The sequence below is a fragment of the Amblyomma maculatum genome, chromosome 1 (assembly GCF_055883805.1).
Source record: "Amblyomma maculatum isolate TAMU_Amacu chromosome 1, ASM5588380v1, whole genome shotgun sequence".
In the NCBI taxonomy this organism is placed as follows: domain Eukaryota; kingdom Metazoa; phylum Arthropoda; class Arachnida; order Ixodida; family Ixodidae; genus Amblyomma; species Amblyomma maculatum.
Genome location: NC_139344.1, coordinates 394468812 through 394474933, shown reverse-complemented (window position 1 = coordinate 394474933; position 6122 = coordinate 394468812). Strand labels below are relative to the sequence as shown.

At 43.5% G+C, this 6122-nt stretch overlaps 1 long non-coding RNA gene across 2 annotated transcripts; it reads right to left on the bottom strand.

Annotated features, from left to right (window-relative positions):
- Nucleotides 1-1789: 1789 nt before the first annotated feature.
- Nucleotides 1790-5382, bottom strand: LOC146208610 (uncharacterized). 2 transcript variants are annotated; one of them, XR_014705156.1, is made up of 3 exons: nucleotides 5106-5382; nucleotides 4868-5028; nucleotides 1790-3332 (listed from the first exon to the last, which is right to left on the bottom strand). It is a non-coding gene; the product is annotated as an uncharacterized LOC146208610 (long non-coding RNA). The 2 variants fall into 2 exon arrangements; XR_014705153.1 differs by having other exon boundaries at nucleotides 5110-5382.
- Nucleotides 5383-6122: the final 740 nt, after the last annotated feature.

Sequence of the window (6122 nt, the reverse complement as noted above, 5' to 3'; positions counted from 1 at the left end):
TTTGTAATGCAGGCTTTGAAACTGTGAATTCACACCACTTCGAAAGTGGTTTCCCACAGATGTGGAAAGCCTCTTACCAAGGGGCCACAAGCTCAGCAGAGGTTTGTGGAGAATTATGCCCTTAAAAAAAAGATGAGTCATGTTCTGAGCGGCATCACCACAATTGTAGGCGACTGTTGCGGTGATACAGATCTGTGTATACATGGATAGAGTTGTAATATTCTCACCAGATATATGTCAGATTAAGTTGCTTGAATCTACTAATTGATATCTTGGATTTCTCCAGTATCCCGAGAACATGCAAACGCACCAAAGGTTGAGTCATTACACACAGAGGTTGGGTGGGGTGGTATGGGAAGTCGTAGCGTGATAGCATTTGTAATTAATGGCAGCGGAGTGTACGTGAAAAACTGCTGTTCAGCTGCTCATCATCAGTGGGTGGCAATGGTGTTGTGCAAGTAGTCGTAAATACACACAAAGTGGTTCGTGTGACAATTATGTAGATATTGGGCAGGCACGTGACATTCTGAAGTAACAGCACAAAACGTGGATGGGAGCACAAGACGAGAAGACGACACAATGTCTCATCGTCTTCTCGTCTTGTGCTCCCGTCCACATTTTGCGCTGTTACCTCAGGATGGAAAACCAACGAGCCCAACCTGCTATTCTGGCTAACATGCCATTGTTTGAGGTGCATTGTGGCAGCCAAGGTTTATCCCAAGCACCTGCACTTCTATGTACATGTTAAAGAGTACTGGGAGTGGTGCTCATATGGGTGTGTACCATTTTCCTGGCTCGGGCAATCAGATTGCAGGCGGGCTAGCACACACAGCCCAAAGCACATGTAGTAGAAGTTTGGACTGTCGAACCGCAAAGTCTTCAGTTCAATTCCTTTCCTTATATTTTTCAATTTGTATGAGTATCATACAGTCTGTGCTTGTATGGTTAAATTGCGAGGGTGTACATATCACCTGCGCTCCTGACCAACCTCACTCTGCATAAGTATTCAGCAAGCAGTTTTCGTTCCATCAAAAGGCTTTCACAATATTCAGCGACACAAGCAGCTACTCAGACAGCATCAGTGTAGCATTCTTGGAGCTTCGCAAATCTGTGGTTACATTGTTTACTAGCAAAACATGCACGGTATGTAGATATGTGTACTAGGACGCATAAGATGCCGTGACAATGTGGACTGCCCTTACGTCTACAGCTGCCCTTTAATCCTGTTACATTCTAGCCTGCAGTGAATTCAGCAGCAAGGTTTCACAATTAAATCATCCCAACTTTATATTTCTAGACTTGACCCCAGCACCGACAAAGTTCATTGTATTACCAGCATTTTGGTGGCATATTCAACCAGCAGGCCAATTAACTCAACGTCATGCAGGTTCTAGTGCAGATGTTTTCATGCAAACTACGGGTATCATCAACGAAGGAGGCTTTACTATACATACCTTTTCAGCACGCTGTTTTACGACTGGTTAAAGTCTGGTACATTTCAAAGTATAAGGCACATATTATTGTATGCATGTCTACAGATTGCAGATTATGCTGGCTTGCTTCTGAATGAGACTGCAAAATGCTGAAAACAGTGGCCACCTTTCAAAGCAGCTTTTGCAGAAAACGGTTTGATTTTTCTATTCCCCATGAGCCACTATTTTTCGAGGTCGTGTAAAGGTGAACGCGGCAACTAGAAAATCTAGGTTTGTCAGTGCCACAAGGACCACCACTTTGTAGTACATTTGGGCATTACATAATGTTACCAAGTGAGTGTTAGAGACATGTTGCTTTCAAAATAATTTATTGGTTGGCCGCAGGTTCATCAATGCATACAAAATTTTTAGGCTAGAAGGAAGTTGACCTAGAGCAAGACATCTTTTATTCACGCTTCTTTGCTGTCTTCCTCTCTCCTAAATATACAAATGTGTATATACAGCTTCACAATCATGATGTGTTGAGGTCAGTGCTAAATAAAAAAAAAATGCATCCGACAAAGGTATAGTTAGAGATTGAGTACACAAAATTCATTCTAAGTGAGCCTATATATGTCTTGTAGATTCCAAGGGAAGGCAAGTATAGCAGGGGGCAGCAGAAACTCAGGCAGGCAGATAAAAAGTTTGCGGGGATCAGATGGATGCAGCTGACAGAGGATCGGGTTATTTGGATAGATATGGGAGAGACATCTATACAAGCAGGTATATACACAACTGCACAATTATGATGCATTTGCAGTCAGTGCTAAAAAAAATTCCACCCGTTAAAGGTATAGGTGGGGAGTGAGCACACAAAATTCATTCTAAGTGAGCCTATATATGTCTTGTAGATTCCAGGGGAAGGCAAGCGTAGCAGGGGGCGGCAGAAATTCGGGCAGACAGATGAGATTAGGAAGTCTGCGGGGATCATATGGATGCAGCTGATGTATCTGCGGTCAGTTCCAAAAGAAGAAAAATTCTACCCGTCAAAGGTAAAGGAAGGGAGTGAGTACACAAAATTCATTCTAAGTGAGCCTATATATGTCTTTTAGATTCCAAGGGAAGGCAAGTTTAGCAGGGGGCGGCAGAAACTCGGGCAAGCAGATGAAATTAGGAAGTTTGCGAGAATCATGCACCTGGCACAGGATCGGGTTATTCGGATGGATATGCATTTGCCCAGCAGTGGGTGCAGTCAGGCTAGTGATATCAACAAGACTAACAAATGGATGAGTTGGTACTGATTCATCTTAAAACCAGCCAGAAGACGAAACACGTGAGAGGAGCACAAGACAAAGTTTGACTAACAACTGAAATGTTACTGAAGGAAAGAGGCAAAAGAAGATTCGCACAGAAATGCACGTGCACGAAAAACCCCCAAAGCAGTGAAAGCGTGGAAAGCAGAAAGGGTCTAAAAAATCAAAATCTAAAAAAAGCAAATTCCATATGGTCAAGAACCACTCGTTACAAAAGGGAAGCCACAGATCCAAGTCCAAAGGCACACTATACTGCAAAGGCTAAGGACGTATGTGTGGCTAAGAAATCGGTCAACAGTCTTTTGGGGCCTTTTTTACATGTGCATCTCTGTGCAAGTCTTCTTTTGCCTCTATCCTTTAGTAAAATTCCAGTTATTAGTCCAGCTGTCCTGCAATTCTCTCTTCTCATATTTTCCGGCTTGTTTCAGAATGAATAAGGTGATGACTCTACAAACCTTGCACAAACTGGAAACCAGTGTAACTGTCAGATGGAAACCTTTCTCTTATTTGGCTTGCATTACAAATAGGGAGGACTTTACTGTGATGTCTGCCGAGGCATCCCCAAAGCCAGTGCGCAAGCTGGCTGTAGCAGATGTAGTGGTGCCTCCTGTTGACAAGAGAAAAAGCAATATTCACTTTTCAGCATAGCAAAATGAAAATATGATTTAGGTCTTTTACAAATTTGAAAGTTATTCATGCATCTGTACAATTAATTCCCGTCTAACAGAAGCTGTACAGTGTAACTTTCACTATCAATTTATTCTCCCTGGAAGTATGGCAAACTTTGAATTCTGCTGCAGGTGATTGAGAGAGAATGAGACCCACCCAATATTAGAACTCCAGTGCAATCACAATTTGCTACTGCAGCAAAATAATGCCTGAAGGCAATGCAGCTTTTGACTGACAAAACCTGGTAGTCGTCTTACACCCTCTATACTAGTGTTGTGGCCGATGTCAATGTCCACGCTGATATCATCCGCATAGCACGAAGATGTTAAGTATGCGACTTATGCATTAAGCAGCTCTGTGCATGGAGTCATTCTATTCGAAGGAGCCATAAACTACAAGTGCACTTCTGTCAACAGCTCTCAGTTGTTTTCCCACAACACGGCACGTGCCAAACTTTCTGCAAGTGCCGCAAAACTACTCTATAACTTCATTTGCTAACTGTAAAATTTCCAACACTTACTCAAACTGTGGAAGTTTCGGTGTACTGGCCTTTGGGAGAACGTCTTTCTTTTTTTTTTTTTTGGTTGTTACATTTCAGCACATGTAAAATGTCAGTGTCAAAGCATTTTGGAGAGGTTTACTGTGTGCAGGTGTTGATGATGGTATCAGTAAAGTCAATTTTTTTAATTATATTTGCACACTATACAACACTCACCTAATGCAAGTGGGTAAAAAAAAAACTAGCAAATAAAACTTTGAGTGCTGGTATGGTGATTGTTCTGGCAGCAAGTGGGGACAGGCTATAACAAGAGTTGTCAGGCTAGTTAGTGATCGTCTGCAGAAGCCAGTCCTGCTCTGTGTGTTTTTCTTTTCTGTGTCGTTTTTTAGTGCATTTTCCCACGGCTTCCGCAGGAGACAGGCTACTTCACTGCATGCAATTTCACTTAGCACAGAGTCCTCCGAAATGAGATTGCTTTTGTACTTATTTACTGCATTTCTTGTGGCATTCCTTATGTATTTATGTTTTGAAGTGCTGCACTTGCTGAAGGTCATACCTGGCTAATAAAACAAGCAAATGTGTCCGGACAGCGTCCCCCCCCCCCCTCGTTACTTCACATCAATGTGCATGCCCTTTCCATTTAGCAAGTTCACACTATCAGATGATGCGTGTTTTCTCATTTACTCGTGCATGGAATTAAGCAAACCAGTAATTTGCATGGTGAAACGTCGTGCTCATGCGCTTCTACGAAAACAAGAAAAATATGAAAACCAGCGATGTGTTCGCGCTAACGTGGCGCAATATCAACACTGTAGACAGTGTAGATGATCGCAGGTAAGTAACGTTAAAGGGGAAGCTTTATTTTATTAACACTGCCTTCCGCAATAGATTTCATTACAGCATTTCTTGCTCGAGAAAATGAAAAACAGGTGCCGCTTGTTCAAGTTATGTCGCCTTTCGCTCAAGGTTCTTACCTTGTTTTCTCGACTAGCAGTCCATGATCAAGAAGCATTTGGAGTAAATGCGGATGATCTGTAACACCCAGACGGCTGCTTCAACTACGTAGTCGCCGCCGGGATCTCGCCAGATGCTCTCAAGAGCAGTCGGCATCGGCACGCACCGCCCGCAGCTGCACCTGTTCGAAAGCTTCGGTTAGCGATTGCGCACTCTCGCAACGGTAAACGTAGGCTAGGCTGCAAGACTCGGACATACATACCAATGCGTAGTTCCGAAACGGCTGGGATCGGGAGGCTGATGGTCGGGGCTTCTGCAAGCCGGAGTTGTGCCGCGGTTACCGCGGCCTCTCGACACAAGTGTTACTGTACCGGTCGCTCGCAGGATCCATCTTCGCCGACCTGGCACCCGAAAAGTTGCGTCGGCGTAAGGCTCAAAGCCCACGATGTAACCATGTTTTAACAGTAGCGACTATATTCTAGTTCACTATAGCAGCACAGCGACGCTGGAACCCACGGAGGAACCTAGGCGTCGGCCATATTAAAAAACCCTGTGCGAACGTAGAGTAGGGCACAATTAGAACCTCTAAAATACACCGAGCTTGGTCAACTTTGGCTCAGTAGGCTCCGGCAACGGGAGCTTCTCATTGGCTTAGCGCTAGGACGTACCTGTTGAGTTGAGGAGGACGCGCGCTAGGAAACCGAAATTCTGTTTTTGTCGCTATTAAATCAACGCGGGCGAAGAAACGAATCGAGGTATATTATATGATGCAGGACAAGGATTCCATTTAACTAAGCCGTGCAAAATTTCCGGAAAACGTTTCACGACCCCTTTAAAACACGCAGCTACAAAAAGAAATTTATCCATGAAGATGACACATGTGCAGTGTGTAGTAAATCCACAGAAGCAATTAACCACCTTATACTCGAATGTGACGGTACCCATCCAGAAGTCGATGCAGGCGCAGTCACTCTTCCTGAGACCCTGAGGTTTAGAGATGCCATGGTCGGGTGAATGAACCTACGGTGGAAGTTAGAAAAAACGATTGGAAGATTGGTGGCTTAAAAGCAGAAAAGTAACACAATGTTAGTATGTAGAAACAAAAATTCAATAAATAGAATGATGGTATATAGTTAACTGATCTAAAACAATAATTAAGACATGGGGGGAAAACGAGCATGATAGCAACTGCTAACACCCCATTTCAAATGGAACGCTCCTATATTCCATCCACCCATCCATTGTCATGACACCTGTGTGATGACTCGAGTTATT